Source organism: Salvelinus sp. IW2-2015, linkage group LG4q.1:29, assembly GCF_002910315.2.
Source record: "Salvelinus sp. IW2-2015 linkage group LG4q.1:29, ASM291031v2, whole genome shotgun sequence".
In the NCBI taxonomy this organism is placed as follows: Eukaryota; Metazoa; Chordata; class Actinopteri; order Salmoniformes; family Salmonidae; genus Salvelinus; species Salvelinus sp. IW2-2015.
The window spans coordinates 73,033,543-73,055,361 of NC_036842.1; the positions used below are offsets into that span (position 1 = coordinate 73,033,543).

Below are 21,819 nucleotides of genomic sequence, written 5' to 3' on the forward strand. Positions count from 1 at the left end.
GAGAGAGAGAGAGAGAGAGAGAGAGAGAGAGAGAGAGAGAGAGAGAGAGAGATGACTCTCCTTATAGCCACAACCCTCTTCTGGCTCTCTGTTGTGAAGTGGCTTTTACATAGTCTTTTCTTAGAGTTGTATAGTGTTTCTATGAACTCCCCACTGTTCCCAATCCACTTCAGGCCCAGTGTGGTGATAACAGCTGGAGGGACGAGAGAGCCTGAAGTGTACAACTGTCTCCTTACTGCTAGTGTCCTTTCTCCTCGCAACACACAACAGAAGACAATAAGGAGAGCACCACAAGGAAAGCAGGATAAGGCTTAAGAATATTTGACTTTACATTAGATTCTGTTATAGAGGATATTGTAGATATATATTCCATATGTGTGAAGCCATTTAGATTAACTTCTGTGCCACCTAGTCAGCAATGCATTGCATTTAAATGGTGTGTTAGTTTGTGTGTGTGCATGTGTGCACACGATTACAGTTAGTGAGTGTGCCTGTGTCTGTGGAGCTCTGTGGAGCTCTGTGTGTGTCCGAACCTCGGAAGCCTTGAGCCACTACAGTACAGAGTGCAGAGGACGGATCTTAATAGATTTCAGTCCTCTGAGCTTTCAGTGTGTTGATCCTATGCTGACTGGTCCAGACTCACAGTGCTTTAGGCTCACAGTGGGGGGATTTACAATAGGGCACCTTTAACACGGCAAATGTTTGGTTAATATGTCTTAATTCTTCCCTGCTGTGCTGAAATTCACTTTATACCCACGGACTGCTAAAAAGCACGCCTAAAAGGTCTCTGATGCACCATCGGGTATTTATGTTTGCAGATGCAATTTCTATTAATTTGGTKCCCAATTGATATATTTGTTGCATGTTTCATTTTCCTGCAACGGGTTCGAAGAAGAAGCAGTAGGCAAATCAGCGTGGGGTCCATATTATGTGAAGCCTTTGAAATTACAGTAATTAGATGGTATATCTCAATACAATTCTCTCCTGTGCTGTTTTCGTGTGCTGTCCTGTATTGTGTACTATACACAGATCATGTTCACTTGTGTGTGAAGGCTTTGTCATGTAGTGTTTTGTTTAGCTGTTCGGGTAGTGTCATAGACTACTCAGGCTGTTCAGTTTCCTTTGTACTGTCCTCTTATACTACTCTGTTCTCTTAGGCTTCTCTGCCGTGCTTTGCACTCCACATATGAACACACACACACACACACACACACACACACGCACACGCACACACACACACACACGCACACGCACACGCACACGCACACGCACACGCACACGCACATATCCCTCCTTGTACCGTGGGCAGTCTATGAGAAGAGCACTTGAGAAAACTTTTTTATACCAGCAAGCCACTTAGCAGCTTTATATAGCTACTGCCCAAGGAGAGGATTACCAGCAGGCAGCAACAACACAACATCCCTGCAGGGAGACAGTGGAGGGAACAGCACACTGTGACACTCCCAATGTGCTATACCTGCTATCCAATTTATCACAMTACATTTCATTACAGCCATTTAGCAGATGCTATTTTTCGTTAGATACTGAACAATAGACCTTATTCATCCAATTGACCTACAGTTAATACTTTGTATGGGCTTTGTAAATTCAGAGGAGACTTAAATCTGATTCGTCTTACATTCATTTGATTATAGCACTTGGTCTCAGTCAGGTGAGATGCTGTGAGGCGAGTTTCAGCCTGAGTGTTTTTATCACTGCTCTTTTTGTGGCTCCATAGATCATAGGAGCCTCACGCACACACACACGCACACACGCACACACACACACACACACACACACGTCGGCTTTGACACACTCTTCATTATCATTCTAGTCTGGATGGTCTGTAATTATGTGGCTTGGCTCTGATTAGACGCTCCATAACAAGCTTATTAAGCCAGCCTTGTAAATTCATCACCACCATTAGCTATAAGAGACATGGCTGGGGAAGGCAGAAACTTGCAAAAGCACTGCACTTTCTCCCCCCGCTTGTCACAACATAACAATATTTAACCAAATGTAAAGTGATTTGTCCTTGATAGAGTGCCTCTTAGACCTTCCAGATCTGAAAAAAAATACATATCTGTGATCATTGCTCAGCATAAATGGATTCTGGATTTCTTTTTTTACAGCTCTTTAGCTGGCGTAAACTGCCTCTGTCGACATTTCCACAGATACTATCTGAACATTGATGAGTTTCTCTGCCCCCATGACACTGTTCTATTTATCCAAATGAGCTATCGCCTGATCCGCAATAACTTTTCTCCACAAACAGACTTCAAAGCYCCGGTAGCAAAACTAGATTAATTATCTCCTCTAGCCTCTGCCTTTTAGTTATTATCCCTCTAACAGGGATTTTTCTACCATTGAAATCCTTGGGTGGGCCGTCTGAGTGTTTTTCTGGGTCGCCTAAGTCCAAACAGTGAAAATAAAAGAACGTAGAAAAGATAATGGACCTCTATATATTTTTTTATAATATTATAAAAATAATATAATACTAGCCATCACCAAAATAAAAGCTAGAGAGTCAGGAAGAATTGAAAWTTCCCAAAACAATGAATTTGGCAGTGTAGATAGAACATAGCATTAGCTATAGCAAAATGCATAGAATTGCAAGAAATTAGCTATAAAATTGCAAAATGTCCTCTCAGCTCCATGGCAGAGGATGTACTGTAGAATCGCAGGAAATGTTCTTTAAAACGGCAACATTTTCTCTCAGCTGCATGGCAAAATTTGTAGAATTGTAGTAAATTAGCTTTAAAACTCCTAAAATGTCTCTCAGCTTCATGGAGAAATTTTTACAATTGCAGGAAATTTGATTAAAAATGCTAACATTTCTTTACACTGGCAAGACATGAGCCGTCCGCGCCATATTTTTATTTTACCTTCATTTAACTAGGCAAGTCAGTTAAGAACAAATTCTTATTTACACTAACGGCCTACCCCGGCCAAACCTGGACGATGCTGGGCCAATTGTGCGCCGCCCTATGGGACTCACGGCCGGATGTGATACAGCCTGGATTCGAACCAGGAACTGTAGTGACGCCTCTGCGCCACTCGGGAGCCAGCATTGTTTAAACTCTGCATCGTTGGGAAGGGCGCGTGAGCAAGCATTTCACAGTAAAGTCTACACCAGTCGTATTGGCACATGTGACAAATAAAATTWGATTTGACTTGCCACGCCCCCTTCCACCCCCCGCCACGCCCACCAACTAAGCCCCTTTTTTATCCAGATTTTTGTAGTGCTCTAACAATCATTTTAAGAGCTGTAACACACTTCAAATCAAATTCAAATCAAATCAAATCATATTGTATTTGTCACATACCATGGTTAGCAGATGTTAATGCAAGTGAGCGAAATGCTTGTGCTTCTAGTTCCGACAATCGCAGTAATAACCAACGAGTAATCTAACCTAACAATTCCACAACTACTACCTTATACACACAAGTGTAAAGGGATAAAGAATATGTACATAAAGATATATGAATGAGTGATGGTACAGAACAGCATAGGCAAGATGCAGTAGATGGTATAGAATACGTATATACATATGAGATGAGTAATGTAGGGTATATAAACATAAAGTGGCATAGTTTAAAGTGGCTAGTGATACATGTATTACATAAAGATGGCAAGATGCAGTAGATGATATAGAGTACAGTATATACATATACATATGAGATGAGTAATGTAGGGTATGTAAACATTATATTAAGTGGCATTGTTTAAAGTGGCTAGTAATACATTTTACATAAATTTCCATCAATTCCCATTATTAAAGTGGCTGGAGTTGAGTCAGTATGTTGGCAGCAGCCACTAAATGTTAGTGGTGGCTGTTTAACAGTCTGATGGCCTTGAGATAGAAGCTGTTTTTCAGTCTCTCGGTCCCTGCTTTGATGCACCTGTACTGACCTCGCCTTCCTGGATGATAGCGGGTGAACAGGCAGTGGCTCGGGTGTTTGTTGTCCTTGATGATCTTTATGGCCTTCCTGTGACATCGGGTGGTGTAGGTGTCCTGGAGGGCAGGTAGTTTGCCCCCGTGATGCGTTGTGCAGACCTCACTACCCTCTGGAGAGCCTTCGGTTGTGGGCGGAGCAGTTGCCGTACCAGGGGTGATACAGGCCGACAGGGGCTCTCGATTGTGCATCTGTAGAAGTTTGTGAGTGCTTTTGGTGACAAGCCGAATTTCTTCAGCCTCCTGAGGTTGAAGAGCGCTGCTGCGCCTTCTTCACCGCTGTCTGTGTGGGTGGACCAATTCAGTTTGTGCGTGATGTGTACGCCGAGGAACTTAAAACTACTACCCTCTCCACTACTGTCCGTCGATGTGGATAGGGGGTGGCTCCCTCTGCTGTTTCCTGAAGTCCACATCATTCCTTTGTTTTTTGACGTTGAGTGTGAGGTTATTTTCCTGACACCACACTCCGAGGCCCTCACCTCCTCCCTGTAGGCCGTCTCGTCGTTGTTGGTAATCAAGTCTACCACTGTAGTGTCGTCGCCAAACTTGATGATTGAGTTGGAGGCGTGCATGGCCACGCAGTCGTGGGTGAACAGGGAGTACAGGAGAGTCAGAAGCGCACCCTTGTGGGGCCCCAGTGTTGAGGACAGCGGGGTGGAGATGTTGTTACCTACCCTCACCACCTGGGGGCGCCCGTCAGGAAGTCCAGGACCCAGTTGCACAGGGCGGGGTCGAGACCCAGGGTCTCGAGCTTGATGATGAGTTTGTAGGGTACTATGTGTTAAATGCTGAGCTGTAGTCGATGAACAGCATTCTCACATAGGTATTCCTCTTGTCCAGAAGGGTTAGGCAGTGTGCAGTGTGGTTGCGTCGTCTGGGACCTATTGGGTCGGTAAGCAAAGTGAGTGGGTCTAGGGTGTCAGGTAGGGTGGAGGTGATATTGGTCCTTGACTAGTCTCTCAAAGCACTTCATATGACGGGAGTGAGTGCTACGGGCGCTAGTCGTTTAGCTCAGTTACCTTAGCTTCTTGGGAACAGAACAATGGTGGCCCTCTTGAAGCATGTGGGAACAGCAGACTGGGATAAGGATTGATTGAATATGTCCGTAAACACACCAGCCAGCTGGTCTGCGCATGTCTGAGGACGCGGCTGGGAATGCCGTCTGGCCTGCAGCCTTCGAGGGTTAACACGTTTAAATGTTTTACTCACCTCGGCTGCAGTGAAGGAGAGCCCGCAGGTTTTGGTAGAGGGCCGTGTCAGTGGCACTGTATTGTCCTCAAAGCGAGCAAAAAAGTTATTTAGTCTGTCTGGGAGCAAGACATCCTGGTCCGCGACGGGGTGGTTTTCTTTTTGTAATCCGTGATTGACTGTAGACCCTGCCACATACCTCGTGTCTGAGCTGTTGAATTGCGACTCTACTTTGTCTCTATACTGGCACTTAGCTTGTTTGATTGCCTTGCGGAGGGAATAGCTACACTGTTTGTATTCGGTCATGTTTCCGGTCACCTTGCCCTGGTTAAAAGCAGTGGTTCGGCTTTCAGTTCGCGCGAATGCTGCCATCAATCCACGGTTTCTGGTTTGGGAATGTTTTAATCGTTGCTGTGGGTATTATGTCGCCGATGCACTTTCTAATGAACTCGCTCACCGAATCAGCGTATTCGTCAATGTTGTTGTTGGACGCAATGCGGAACATATCCCATCCACGTGATCAAAGCAGTCTTGAAGCGTGAATCAGATTGGTCGGACCAGCGTTGAACAGACCTGAGCGCGGGAACTTCTTGTTTTAGTTTCTGTTTGTAGGCTGGAAGCAACAAAATGGAGCTATTGTGTTTCAGTGGAGAACACGCCTCAGCTAGCTACTCGGGTGCAGAGTATTCTGCATTTCACAAACAACGAGCCAGCTAAACTTATAGGTATAGCCCTGTAAAGAAATGGGAAAACATTTTCAGCATGTATTTGGTGTGTGCAACCCATCAGAGAAAATGTTATGACCCTCATATGGCAACGTCTATTACACTATGAGAAATTTGGTTATTTTTGGTGCACTGGGATTTGACATCATAGAATATAAATTGTAGCCTCGTGAGCCAGCTTGATCTCGCAAGCTTACATGAATGGTTTGCTACGAAAGATGCAAACCATTCATGTAAGCTCGCATAAATTGATAAACATTAAAAAAGACAAGTTGATATGTCATTAAGTGACATAACTAGTTTAGGAGAAGTATAACTACAATGGTTAAATGTCACTATTTTGACATATTCTAATGAGAACATAAATTAAATGACAGATCATACAAACTCATAAGTACAGCTATACTACAGTGCGAGCACATCATAGACCAGGTAATAGACTATGAGTGACGGAGGGTCAGAGTCGGGTCAGAGCAGACATACAGCTCTTTCTCCTTGGTAAAAACAGCTGTCATGGAAACAAGTAAAGGTGAAAGTCAGTAGCTACTTCCTGCAACAGTTGTTTAGATTGGTTGAAGATCAGGAGACACGTTTATAGCCTGTAGTCAGACAGAGGAGTTTAAGACAAATCCTCTGTTACCTTTGACCCCGGGGATAACGTGCGTGGGAATCTAGCTACCTACCTTGCTAAGGTGAAACAAAGAACAACTGAGGAGAGTGTAGAATCGTCCCATAGAGGTGGATTTAATTGATGCCAATTGATGAGTCAATATGTTTATGTCCTAGTCTTAATCTCTCAATATCTGTAAAACGTCTCTTTTCACACTCCCGGTTCCTCCCTGCAGATTGATAATTGGATTGCAGGAATCTTCTTATTCATTCCAGCGTGGAAGGAGCATGGCAGTAGCAGTGTACAGGTGACAAAGAGTCTGTGGTCGTAAGGCATTATCGCCAAGCTCCTGGGGGATCACATAGGCTTTGCTGGGTCAGGGCAGATCAGCTCGTGGCTGGGCCAATCTCCCAGGGGAGGCAGGGTTTCAAGAAGTCTGCTGGGCTGGCAGCTGTCCTGAAGTGGAGAACCATCTCCTCACCCTTGTGACATTGTGACATCCATCCTGTACTCCCAGAAAGGCCTTTAGTCACGTAGAGCAAGAATCAATCAGAGAACTATATCGGGATACTGTTGTTATGTAGCCCTAGACTGCACTCATTTTGATGAGCAGTTTACTGTGTGTAGCTCATAGAACCAGAATGATTAGAATGGAAATCCCCATCAATTTTCTTTGATGGCTTGGGTATTGAGCTTGGGTATTGAGTGTACCCATAAAAAAGCAGTAAAGCAGGAAGTACAGGATTCTATTTCTATGGTCTAGTCTCTTCAGTTGACTCAATATCTCTCMCCTTTCCTGTCCTCAAGGGCCTGACTGGTACCTGACCAAGGTGAAGCTGATGGTGACAGATGTCAACGACAATGTCCCCGAGTGGGCTATGGAGCCATACCCCTACCTGGCCGTGGTGTCCTCCGAGGCCCCCCKTGGGGTGCTGGTTTACCTGCTCCATGCCCGCGACGGGGATGAGGGCAGCAATGGCGAGGTGGAGTACTTTCTGGCCGATGGTACGGAAAGCACACATAGACACACACACGGTGGGCCAAGCCCAGGGGTATAGTGCAGCCGGTTAAATTTAGATTAAAGTTGAATCAATATGTCTCACAAGATCACTTAATGATGCATTAGTATTGTACATAACAAACCGAATATAATAGCATAGTATAACGATAGGCTCTACTGTTAGAACAAAACACCACGTAATTAGGCTATTTGTTACATTCTTTTCCTCATGAGGCCAGAACTCAACAGCCACGCAACTAGGCTAAATATGCTTTGATTGAAACAAAATATGCAACTTACATCATTCAAGAAGAATAAAATCAAAATGCATAATCCCATGAAAGTGATTGGGATCAAATGGTTGGCATGCAGATGGCTCATGGATGTTTCACCCGTAAAACGTGAACATTTTTCTTTCATGATTGACAGTGATGAAAGCCTAATTTATAATAAGGCCTTATATAACATGTTATTTGAGCCACTATGTGTATAGGCAGTCATTACATTTGCATTATGCATTGTAGTATATGTATATTCTAAAATTATATCATACAGTAGACTAATAAAAAAATAACATGTGCTCTGGTGCCTAATAAAATAGCACTACACCACTGGGGCCAGTCAAGAGATCTGCATCTGTGGAGCCKCTGCGGGCTGCGGAGGGGGTTCTGGAGTGGGGGGTGGGTTTTTCCGTCTGCCACTCTTCTCTGACCTGCATMAACTCAGTGCACTACTACTGATGCAGATAAAACCCTCGCCAAATGACCAGTCAAACCCACCAGTACCACTTTTTGAGTGGATTGACCCCCTTCTCTTTCCTCATTCTACTCAAACAGATGTTGTAGATGAATTGTAACTAAGCGCTGACATCAGATGAGCCCCAAGTGGTACAATCTAAATGGAAACCAGCAACCACCCGCTTAGAATTTTTAAATCAGATTTAACAATGATTTATATGACTTAATCCTCCAAACATTCCGTAGGTTTAATTCTTCATCTAAAGAGGATGACAGCCCTGCTCTTGCGCAGCAGCAAGGTCTACTGGCTTACATTTGACCTCGTTCTATACAGTGTGATTGTTGCTAGCCTTACTGTATGTTACTCCAATGTACTATACGTGCATGGATTTACAGCAAGACTAGGWTTAGGATGTTGCTACTGTATATGAATACATTAATATAGAAATATTACCCTCAGTCTATTCATCTAGTCAAGTCAAATCAGGTCAAGTCAGGTCAAATATGCCTTTCACATCAATGCCACAACACACAAGGACTTTACAAATAAATCTGATTGATTGATTAATTAATATATYTATTGCCTGATTGATGTACCTAACAGGTGGTGATGGCTGCTTTGCAGTGGACAAGAAGAGTGGTCACGTCCTGACCACGGGTCTCCCCCTGCAGAGAGACAGGGAGTATCTGCTGAGTGTGGTGGCCTTTGACAGGCTGGGAAGCCGCAGTGCTCCGGCCATGGTGTCGGTCATAGCAGGACCCAGAGCACCACAGTTCACCAACACGTCCTACGGTATCTCCATACCAGAGAACACCCCAGAGGGACAGCCGTGAGTACTGGGAGTGTATAGGTTTATACACATATGACATAGATATACACTAGCCTGAGTGCCAGTCTGTTTGTGCTTTCACACAAACATGGCTTGACAATGACAGCAATGGAGTTGGCAAGAGCACAAACAGATCTGAGGCCAGGCTAGATGCATACACACTCAACATGTTAACGCAGGTGCACACACGCGCATGCACGGACAGCACACACACAGGTCGCATGCCATGCATCAAGAGCCGTGCACCGCACACGGCACACGCACACGCACACGCACACACACACGCACACGCACACACACACAGCAGACCAACCAACACAGACACACACACACACACACACACACACACACACACCACACACATGCACACACCACCACACAGCACCACGCACACACATTGCAATTCAACTCTGTATGGGGAATAGGGATTTAATTAGAATATCACACATTGCGACATCAGAGAAAACAGCAACATTGGGAACATCCTTGGTCCCACAACTGGCACAACTTCACTTATTTTGGTCCAGAACTGTAGCACTATACTATTAGTATACTGTTAATGACATATTTCTGTCTCCTCTAAGCTTCCTGGTGGTGTTGGCCATCTCCTTCCAGAAGCAGCCAATCAGCTACAGCCTGCTGATCAACCCCAGCAGCRTGTTCAGCATGCAGCAGGAGACGGGGGAGATCAGCCTGACCCGCACGCTAGACTATGAGAATGACCAGAGACGATACCTCCTCATGGTCAGGGCCAGCGAGGGTCCAGGGGGCCTCASCAGCGCCATAGAAGTTAGTGATGGAGTGTGTGTGCAAGGGGTGTGTGTGGGGTTAAAGAAGGGATGTATGTGTATGTGTGTGTGTGCGTTTAGCCTCGATTTCCAGACTTCCTCACATTCGATCCAGTGAAGAACGGGACTTGAAAGGAAGGCATTGTGAAACTAGGGATGGTCTGGACACCTAAATCTTAAATTTGTCACACTACTTTCTTATCTATGTCTCAGTGTAAGTGTTGTATGTACAGTAAAGACTGTCACGAGGTGTCGAGCAAAGCTATAGCAACCATGAAGTTGACTCAACCAGACAGCCATCTCCCTATAGAATTCAGGCTGGAAGTCAGTTTGCTTACCAGAATTTATTTAAACCTTCTCAATTATTTAGTAAATGATTTTGTCATCCAATTATCATGTCAGACATTTATTTCACACTACCCATTTCAGATTGAAAACAGAACTTTATATCTGACTTGGTCTGTTGGACGTAGTGTTGGCTTGTAGGAAACCTTTCCAGCTATTTTCAGTGCTATTACTCAGCTGTCACTTCACGCTTTACACTCTGACGGTGACAGAGAGAGAGAGAGAGAGAGAGAGTGCGGGTGCAGCGCTAATGGCCTAGTTCTGCCAAAAAGACAGGTCGGGAACAGTTAGGTTTCCATTTTAGAAGCAGAGTTCATGAGCTGGAAGATAAAGGAAATGTTGAGGTGGCAACTTTCAGAAACTAAAGTGCAATTTACTTTTTCTCCTCCCAGTATGATATTTCAGTAACAATTGACTTATTGTTTACTGAAATGTCATACTGGGAGGAGAAAAATTTACTGATGCAGTCATAATGCATTATAAGACGTCATGAACATCAATAACTCCGTTATAATGACTTATTATCATCTCATAATGATCTTGACGAAATACCAGTTATTTTGAGTCAGTTGAGATGTTGATACATAAAAACATAACCTATTTTAAGCTTTGTTATAAGACATTATAAAGGCTTATACGCGCTTATAACAAGTTGTAAAGCATTATACCCGCAGGATATTATATAGAGTCTTAACAAAATGTCCCACTTCTGTGTCCTAGATGTAGAACTATGGGTTGCGAAAGACTTGCTAATTTTCCATTTATTTCCCTCTCTTCTCTTCTCTGTCACCTGTCCCCCTCTTGTCTCTCTCTCATTTCCCCATCTCCTCTCCCTCTTGTCTCCCTCCCTTCCAACTTTCCCCATATTCTTTTCCTCCTCATCCCCCTCTTCTCTCTCTCCTTTCCCCTGAGCAGGTCCAGGTGGTGATAACGGATGAAAACGACTGTGTCCCAGAATTTCTCCAGTCCATTTACAGTGTTGATGGAGTCTCTGAGACAGTCACCACAGCAACCTCTCTCCTGCAAGGTAAGATGAGAATGCAGCTCTGTCATCCTAGTGTGTGTTGTGTGCTGTGTGTGTGTGTGTTTTACTATACCAGAAGTCCTCACAAGAATAGTTAAAGAATAGTAAAGGAGAATTCAGACAAGTGAGGACATTTGGCCGGTCATAAAAAAGGAAAAAGGACATTTTGGGCTTAGTGGTTCGTTTAGGGTTAGGGTTACAATTAGGGTTAGGGTTAGTAGTTTGCACAAGAATAGTTAAAGAATAGTAAAGGAGAATTCAGACAAGTGAGGACATTTGGCCGGTCATAAAAAAGGAAAAAGGACATTTTGGGCTTAGTGGTTCGTTTAGGGTTAGGGTTACAATTAGGGTTAGGGTTAGTAGTTTGGAGTTAGGGTAAGGGTTAGAGTTAGGTTTAAGGTTTAAGGTTAGGGAAAATAGGATTTTGAATAGGAATCAATTGTTGCTCCCCAAAAGGTCCTCAAAAGTATACAATGGCGCCAGAAGGGATGGCTGCCGTTTTACGGGCTCCTAACCAATCATGCTATTGTGTGTGTTTTTTCAAGTTATTTGTAACTTATTTTGTACATAATGTTTCTGCCACCGCCTCTTATGACCGAAAAGAGCTTCTGGATATCAGAACAGRGATTACCCCCCCTTCTTACTGGACAAAGATTTTTTCTTTAACGAGTTTAATTTACAGTGGAGGTCTGTGTCTATTTGTCAGTAATAGCTGGTGCACGAAATCTACTATTTATGAAGTCTCCAATTTTTGCTCGCCTGACGTAGAGTATCTCATGATAAGCTGTAGACCACACTATTTACCGAGAGAGTTTTCATCTATATTTTTCGTAGCTGTCTATTTACCACCACAAACTGATGCTGGCACTAAGACCGTACTCAACGAGCTGTATAAGACCTTAAGCAAACAAGAAAATGCTCATCCAGAGGCGGCGCTCCTAGTGGCCGGGGACTTTAATGCAAGGAAACTTAAATCTGTTTACCTAATTTCTACCAGCATGTTACATGTGCAACAGAGGAAAAAAAACTCTAGACCACCTTTACTTCACACACAGAGACGCGTACAAAGCTCACCCTCCATTTTGCAAATCTGACCATAATTCTATCCTCCTGATTCCTGCTTACAAGCAAAAACGAAAGCAGGAAGTACCAGTGACTCACTCAATACGGAAGTGGTCAGATGACGCGGATGCTACACTACAGGACTGTTTTGCTAGCACAGACTGGAATATGTTCCGGGATTCTTCCGATGGCATTGAGGAGTACACCACATCATTCACTGGCTTCATCAGTAAGTGCATCGATGACATTGTCCCCACAGTGACTGTACATACATGCCCAAACCAGAAGCCATGGATTACAGGCAACATCCACACTGATCAAAAGGCTAGAGCTGCTTCTTTCAAGGAGCGGGACTCTAACCCGGACACTTATAAGAAATCCCGCTATGCCTTCCGACGAACCATCAAACAGGCAAAMCATCAATACAGGACTAAGATTGAATTGTACTACTCGTCGGATGTGGCAGGATTTGCAAACTATTACGGACTACAAAGGGAAGCACAGCCGTGAGCTGCCCAGTGACACAAGCCTACCAGACGAGCTAAATGACTTCTATGCTCGCTTCGAGGCAAGCAACACTGAAGCGTGCATGAGAGCACCAGCTGGTCTGGACAACTGTGTGATCACGCTTTTCGTAGCCGATGTGAGTAAGACCTTTAAACAGGTSAACATTCACAAGGCCGTGGGGCCAGATGGATTACCAGGATGTGTACTCCGAACATGCGCTGACCAACTGGCAAGTGTTTTCACTGACATTTTCAACTTGTRCCTGACCGAGTCTGTAATACCAACATGTTTCAAGCAGAACACCATAGCCCCTGTGCCCAAYAACACCAAGGTATCCTGCCTAAATTARTACCGACCCGTAGCACTCACGTCTGTAGTCAGGAAGTGCTTTGAAAGTCTGGTTATGTCTCACATCAACACCATTATCTCCAATTTGCATACCGCCCCAACAGATCCACAGCTGACGCAATCTCTGTTGCCCTTTCCCACCTGGACAAAAGGAACACCTARTGTATGTGAGAATGCTATCCATTGACTACAGCTCAACACCATAGTGCCCACAAAGCTAATCACTAAGCTWAGGACCCTGGGAGAAACACCTCCCTCTGCAACTGGATCCTGGACCTCCTGACGGACTTCTCCCAGGTGGTAAGGGTAGGTAASATCACATCTGCAATATTGATCCTCAACAAGAGGGGCCCCTCAGGGGTGCGTGCTCAGTCACCTCCTGTACTCCCTGTTCACCCATGACTGCATGGCCAAGCACGACTCCAACACCACCATCAAGTTTGCCGATGACACAACAGTGGTAGGCCTGATCACCGACAACGATGAGACAGCCTATAGAGAGGAGGTRGGAGACCTGGCAGTGTGGTGCCAGGATAACAACCTCTCCCTCAACGTGATCAAGACAAAGGAGCTGATCGTGGACTACAGGAAAAGGAGGGCCAAGCACGCCCCCACTCTCATCGACGGGGCTGTAGTGGAGCAGGTTGAGAGCTTCAAGTTCCTTGGTGTCCACATCACCGACAAACTGTCATGGTCCAAACACACCAAGACAGTTGTGATGAGGGCACCACTATGCCTATTCCCCCTCAGGAGACTGAAAAGATTTGTCATGGGTCCTCAGATCCTCAAAAAGTTCTACAGCTGCACAATCGAGAGCATCCTGACTGGTTGCATCACCGCATGGTATGGCAACTGCTCGGCCTCCGACCGCAAGGCACTACAGAGGGTAGTGCGTACGGCCCAGTACATCACTGGGGCCAAGCTTCCTGCCATCCAGGACCTCTATACCAGGCGGTGTCAGAGGAAGGCCCTAAAAATTGCCAAAGACTCCAGCCACCGTAGTCATAGACTGTTCACTCTGCTACTGCACGACAAGCGGTACTGGAGCGCCAAGTCTAGGTCCAAGAGGCTTCTTAACAGCTTCAACCCCCAAGCCATAAGACTCCTGAACAGCTAACCAAATGGCTACCCAGACTATTTTTACGCTGCTGCTACTCTCTGGTTATTATCTATGCATAGTCACTTTACCTTTACCTACATGTACATATTACCTCGACTAACCGGTGCCTCCGCATATTGAKTCTGTACCAGTACCCCCTGTATATGGCCTTGCTACTGTTATTTTATTGTTGCTCTTTAATTATTAGTAATTTTTCAGATTTTTTATTTTTCCTTCTTTTTTTCTTCTTTTTTAAATTTGTATTTATTTATTGTTTACTTCAGTTTAATTAGTAAATACTTTCTTATCACTTATTTTTTCTTAAACCTGCATTGTTGGTTAAGGGCTTGTAAGTAAGCATTTCTATAACGTGGGACTCGGGAAGCAAGTTCAGGGAGTGAGTGTTTTAATAAATAAATGCAACATAAAACAAAACAAGAAACACGAACAATGCACAGACATGACACTGGAACAGAAACAATAATGCCTGGGGAAGGAAACAAAGGGAGTGACATATATAGSGAAGGTAATCAGGGAGGTGATGGAGTCCAGGTGAGTGTCATTATGCGCAGATGCGCGTAAGGATGGTGACAGGTGTACGCCATAACGAGCAYCCTGGTGACCTAGACGCCGGAGAGGGAGCACATGTGACAACTTCATTGTAAGGTCTACCTACACCTGTTGTATTCTGAGTATGTGAAAAATAAAAATGTGTTTTGATTTGATSAAATTTGATTTGATTGGAACAATATAGAACATTCTGTGAACTCTTTACTTTGATTTATATTGGTTATACAGGCTCACAATGAGTCACAATGTATCACCCTGTACATCTAACGTATGTATTTATCGGTTTCTATTTATCACATTTTAAATACATTTTCTGCTGTTATTCCTTATTCTGTTGTTACAGTAATAAATAGATGCTAGCGTGCAGCTCTGCCGACACATGCCAACAGATTAATCAGATTTCTGTTCCAGACTGTGACCTTAGAGACCAGGGTTGTGTTCATTTGGGCACACCATAGAAAAACATATTGCAACGGAAACCAAAATTTGTGTTTCTTATTGGAAATGTTCAGCTAGTCCCCTCTTGTTTTCAGTACCTTTTCTTCGATTTGGTGCCTAATAAATACAACCCTTCTGTACCTCTCCCGCAGTGTTAGCCAGTGACTGTGACTCTGGGTTGAATGCGGAGCTCACCTACTACACTCTAAGCCCAGACTTCAGCATTTCTCCCCACGGAACCATCTTCCCTGCGGGCCGTCTGGACTACGAGAGGCCCAACCACCTGTATGAGTTTGTGGTGATGGCTGTGGATAACGGGGAGGAGCCTCACTCGGGCACCGCCACCATCCGCATCCGCATGGCCAACATCAACGACCAGACCCCAGAGTTCTCCCAGACTGTGTGAGGGAATATGCAGGTCTACTGTACACTACAAACCCCATAACCTCTTCCCCCAACATCAGTAGACCATACTGAACTTTAATATTTCATTAGGATCCCCATTAGCTGTTGCAAAAGCATTAGCTACCCTCCCTAAAGCATAACAAAATACAGAACAATAACAATTGAACTACAAACCCCCTCCTCCTCCTATCAGTTATTAACTACAACCCCCTCCTCCTCCATCTCAGTTATTGAACTACAACCCCCTCCTCCTCCATCAAGTATATTGAACTACAGCCCCCTCTCCTCCATCAGGATATAACTACACCCCCTCCTCCTCGCTCAGTATTGAACTACAACCCCCTCCTCCTCCATCAGTATTGAACTACAACCCCCTCCTCCTCCATCAGTATTGAACTTACAACCCCCTCCTCCTCCATCATTATTGAACTACAACCCCCTCCTCTCCATCAGTATTGAAACTACAAACCCCCTCTCACCCATCAGTATGAACTACAACCCCTCCTCCTCCATCAGTATTGAACTACAACCCCCTCCCTCTCCCATCAGTATTGAACTACAACCCCCTCCTCCTCCATCAGTATTTAACTACAACCCCCCTCCTCCATTCAGTATTGAACTACAACCCCCTCTCCTCCATCAGTATTGAACTACAACCCCCTCCTCCTCCACTCAGTATTGAACTACAACCCCTCCTCCTCCATCAGTATTGAACTACAACCCCACTCCTTCCTCCATCAGTATTAACTACAACCCCCTCCTCCTCCATCAGTATTGAACTACAACCCCCTCCTCCTCCATCAGTATTTAACTACAACCCCCTCCTCCTCCATCAGTATTGAACTACAACCCCCTCCTCCTCCATCAGTATTGAACTGAAAACCCCTCCATCAGTAGTCCAGTTTAGCAGGATAATCCCTCTCCCGTCCTCCCATTTTAGCTGTATGGTGAAGTGTTCTTCTATAATATAGTAGTAGTGACAGATTTAAAAGATCAATTGATAGACTTGTTACTAATATTTTATGTTTAACCTTTATTTAACTAGGCAAGTCGGTTAAGAACAGATTCTAATTTACAATGACAGCCTACCAGGGAACAGTGGGTTAACTGCCTTGTTCAGGGGCTGAATGACAGATTTTTACCTTGTCAGCTTGGGGATTCGATCCAGCAACTTTTCAGTTACTGGCCCAAATGCTCTAACCACTAGGCTACCTGCCACCCCAATATACTGKACATAATTATACCTAACAAACATCACACAGATTACACCCTACCCAATTGAGAGGTAATACCATACAGGTATCTTAGAATCAAAATGAGCAAACCATGTGTAAAGTGGGTGAAGGTGTTTTTGGAAAGCTGACTGGGAGGAGGGTGACAGTTTTGACGATTTTCACATTTGCTGGCTGCATTAACTCTTCTGAGTGACTCAGGTCTTGTACTGTCAGTCATGTGCCAGAGACCTTCGCTAGAGCGCCAGCACATCTAAGATGCCCTCTCATGTCTAAGTGTTAGGTATCAGACTGAACTGACAGACAGGGTAAGTTTTGTGTGGTATCGTCTCCTTAGATCAGCGAGAAAGAGGAAGAGATACATTGAGGATAGGAGGAGTGATACTCAGCGGAGAGATGCCTGAGCAGTCCCGTCTGGAGGCGCGTGAAGTGCCCTTTGAGCCGGGTGACAGATTACAGGTCACTCATGTTGCCACGGCGACTGTCACAGCTGGCGGAGATTAATCACCCATCAGCGTTCTTCTGAAAACCATCAATCACATCGGAGACACACAAACAAACACACACACAGGTTTGCATTCTGCTGACGAGTCAACTTAAACTCACTCTCTCAAACTCTGCCCCTCCTCTTACATTATACTCCTGTCTATTATCTCTCTCTCTCTCTCTCTCTCTCTCTCTCTCTCTCTCTCTCTCTCTCTCTGTACCTCTCTCTCTTCCACATATCACTGCCCGTGTCATTTCACTTTTAAGCTTTTTCTCCTCCCCCTTAAGCATGGCTTTCCCACCAACCCCCTCTCCACCCTCTCTCCATCTTTCAATCCTCTACCAAAAAAGTGAACAAGCCTCTCTACCCCATCATCCCACTCGACCAGTCTATTACTCTCTTGTTCCTGGCTGAGTATCCCAGTGCCCAGCACCACACAGCAAGCAAATCACTGTTGACATTTTAAAAGGCACTGATCAAATGTCACAGAGTGGGCTGGCTCTGTGAAAGGCCCATTTGTTCAATGAGTTCAACATCCCAGCAAACATGATCATTTGTCTTTGGCCGGTTCAGAGTAGGGGTTAAATCAAAGAGGCAGGCGAAGCCAGGCTCATAACTCTAATCAGTCTGCTGATTCTTTGACTATGTGCTTGATACAGTCTGTACAGTACACGGTCTGTGTGTGTGTGTGTGTGTGGGTGTGTGTGTGTGTGTGTGTGTGCGGGATTGTGTGTGTGTGTCTGTGTGTGTGTGTCGTGTTTGTGTGTGTTGTGTGCTGTGTGTGTGTGTGTGTGTGTGTGTGTGTGTGTGTGTGTGTGTGGTGTGTGTGTGTGTGTGTGTGTGTGTTGTGTGCATGCGTGGTGCATCTCCACACACAGACAGGACATTTTGAAGATTTTATCCTACCAACGGGACATTTCAAACGGAATATCTTATGTTTCACTGAGTTGTGGCTGAATGACGACACGGATAATATAGAGCTGGCAGGCTTTCCCGTGCATCAGCAGGATAGAACAGCTACGTCTGGTGTGTCTATTTGTCAATAACAGCTGATGCGCGATGTCTAATATTAAAGAAGTCTCGAGGTATTGCTCGCCTGAGGTAGACTATCTCATGATAAGCTGTAGACCATGCTATCTACCAAGAGAGTTTTCATCTATATTATTCGTAGCCGTCTATTTACCACCACAGACCGATCCCTGGCACTAAGACCGCACTCAACGAGATGTATAAGGCCATAAGCAAACAAGAAAATGCTCACCCAGAAGCGGTGCTCCTAGTGGCCGGGGACTTTAATACAGGGAAACTTAAATCCGTTTTACCTAATTTCTACGAGCATGTCACATGTGCTACCAGAGGGAAAAAAACTCTCGATCATCTTTACTCCACACACAGAGACGCATACAATGCTCTCCCTCGCCCTCCATTTGGCAAACCTGACCATAATTCTATCCTCCTGATTCCTACTTACAAGCAAAAACTAAAGCAGGAAGTACTCGTGACTCACTCAATACGGAAGTGGTCAGATGACGTGGATGCTATGCTACAGGACTGTTTTGCTAGCACAGACTGGAATATGTTATGTGATTCATCCAATGGCATTGAGGTGTATACCACCTCAGTCACTGGCATCATCAATAAGTTAATCGACGACTTCGTCCCCATAGTGACCGTGCCTACATATCCCAACCAGAAGTCATGGATTACTGGCAACATCCACACTGAGCTAAAGGGGAGAGGAGTGGGACACTAATCCGGACGCTTATAAGAAATCCCACCATGCCCTCAACGGCTCTGACACTTGTCGGATGTGGCAGGGCTCGCAAACTATTACGGACTACAAAGGGAAACCCAGCTGCGAGCTGCTCAGTGACGTGAGCCTAGTGTACCAGACGAGCTAAATGCCTTTTATGCTCACTTCGAGGCAAGCAACACTGAAGCATGCATGAGAGCACCAGCTGTTCTGGACAACTGTGTGATCACGCTCTCCGTAGCCGATGTGAGTAAGACCTTTAAACAGGTCAACATTCACAAGACCGCGGCGCCAGACGGATTATTAGGACATATACTCAGAACATGCGTGGACCAACTGGCAAGTGTCTCCACTGACATTTTCAACCTCTCCCTGACCGAGTCTGTAATACCTACATGTTTCAAGCAGACCACCATTATCCCTGTGCCCAAGAGAGCGAAGGTAACCTGCCTAAATGACTACCGCCGCGTAGCACTCACGTCGGTAGCCATGAAGTGCTTTGAAAGTCTGGTCATGACTCATATCAACCACATCATCACAGAAACCCTAGACCCACTCCAATTTGCATACCGCCCCAACAGATTGACAGTTGACTCAATCTCAATCGCAGTCCACACGGCCCTTTCCCACCTGGACAAAAGGAACACCTATGTGAGAATGCTGTTCATTGACTACAGCTCAGCGTTCAACACCATAGTGCCCACAAAGCTCATCACTAAGCTAAGGACCCTGGGACTAAAGACCTCAGTCTGTAACTGGATCCTGGACTTCCTGACGGGGCGCCCCCAGATGGTAAGGGTAGGCAACAACACATCTGCCACGCAGATCCTCAACACAGGGGCCCCTCAAGGGTGCATTCTTTGTCCCCTCCTGTACTCCCTGTTCACACACGGCTGCGTGGCCAAGCATGACTCCAACACCATCATTAAGTTTGCTGATGACACAACAGTGGTAGGCAACGATGAGACAGCCTATAGGGAGGAGGTCAGAGACCTGGCAGTGTGGGGCCAGAACAACAACCTCTCCCTCAATGTGAATACGACAAAGGAGCTGATCATGGACAACAAGAAAAGGAGGGCCGAACAGGTTGCCATTAACATCTACAGGGCTGGATTGAGGCGGGTCGAGAGTTTCAAGTTCCTTGGTGTCCACATCACCAACAAACTATCATGGTCCAAACACACCAAGACAGTCGTGATGAGGGCACGACAACACCTTTTCCCCCTCAGGAGACTGAAAAGATTTGGCATGGGTCCCCAGATCCTCAAAAAGTTCTACAGCTGCACCATGGAGAAAATCCTGACCGGTTGCATCACCGCCTGGTATGGCAACTGCTCGGCATCTGACCGTAAGGCGCTACAGATGGTAGTGCGTACGGCCCAGTACTTCACTGGGGCCAAGCTTCCTGACATCCAGGACCTACAGTATATACTAGGCAGTGTCAGAGGCCCAAGAAATTGTCAAAGACTCCAGTCACCCAAGTCATAGACTGTTCTCTCTGCTACCGCACGGGAAGCGGTACTGGAGCACCAAGTCTAGGTCCAAAAGGCTCCTTAACAGCTTCTACCCCCAAGCCATAAGACTGCTGAACAATTAATCACATGGCCAACTGGACTATTTACATTGACCCCCCCCCCCCCCCCCCGCTCTTGTTTTTACAGCTGCTTGCTACTCGTGGTTTATTATCTACGTGATTAGTCACTTTACCCTCCTTTTTATTTTTTATTTTTTTATATTCACCTTTATTTAACAGGTAGGCTAGTTGAGAACAAGTTCTCATTTGCAACTGCGACCTGGCCAAGATAAGCATAGCAGTGTGAACAGACCAACAACACAGAGTTAACACATGGAGCAAAACAATAAACAAGTCAATAACAGGAGAAAAAAAGAGAAATCTATATACAATGTGTGCAAAAGGCATGAGGAGGTAGGCCATAAATCGAATTTAATTACAATTTAGCAGATTAACACTGGAGTGATAAATCATCATGGATCATGTGCAAGTAGGATACTGGTGTGCAAAAAAGCAGAAAAGTAAATAAATAAAAGCAGTGTGGGGGTGAGGTAGGTAAATTGGGTGAGCTATATACCGATGGACTATGTACAGCTGCAGCGATCGTTAAGCTGCTCGGATAGCAGAGTGAAAGTTGTTGAGGGAGATAAAAGTCTCCAACTTCAGAGATTTTTTTGCAATTCGTTCCAGTCGCAGGCTGCAGAGAACTGGAAGGAAAGGCGTCCAATGAGGTTTTGGGCTTTAGGGATGATCAGTGAGATACACCTGCTGGGGCGCGTGCTAGCGGGTGGTGTAGCCATCGTGGACAGTGAACTGAGATAAGGCGGACTTTACCTAGCATAGCCTTTAGATGACCTGGAGCCAGTGGTCTGACGACGAAACTGTTAGGAGGGCAGCCGACTAGGGCATACAGTCGTCGAGTGGTGGGTCGTAAAGGTGCTTTAGTAACAAAACGGATGGCACTGTGATAAACTGCATTCCAGTTTGGCTGAGTAGAGTATTGAAGCTATTTTGTAGATGACATCGCCGAAGTCGAGGATTGGTAGGATAGTCAGTTTTACTAGGGTAAGTTTGGCGGCGTGAGTGAAGGAGGCTTTGTTGCGAATAGAAAGCCGACTCTAGATTTGATTTTGGATTGGAGATGTTTGATATGAGTCTGGAAGGAGAGTTTGCAGTCTAGCCAGACACCTAGGTACTTATAG

At 45.2% G+C, this 21,819-nt stretch overlaps 1 pseudogene; it reads left to right on the forward strand.

Annotated features, from left to right (window-relative positions):
* The window catches only part of LOC111960997 (neural-cadherin-like), a 140,038-nt pseudogene that overhangs the window by 10,870 nt on the left and 107,349 nt on the right, over positions 1-21,819 (forward strand).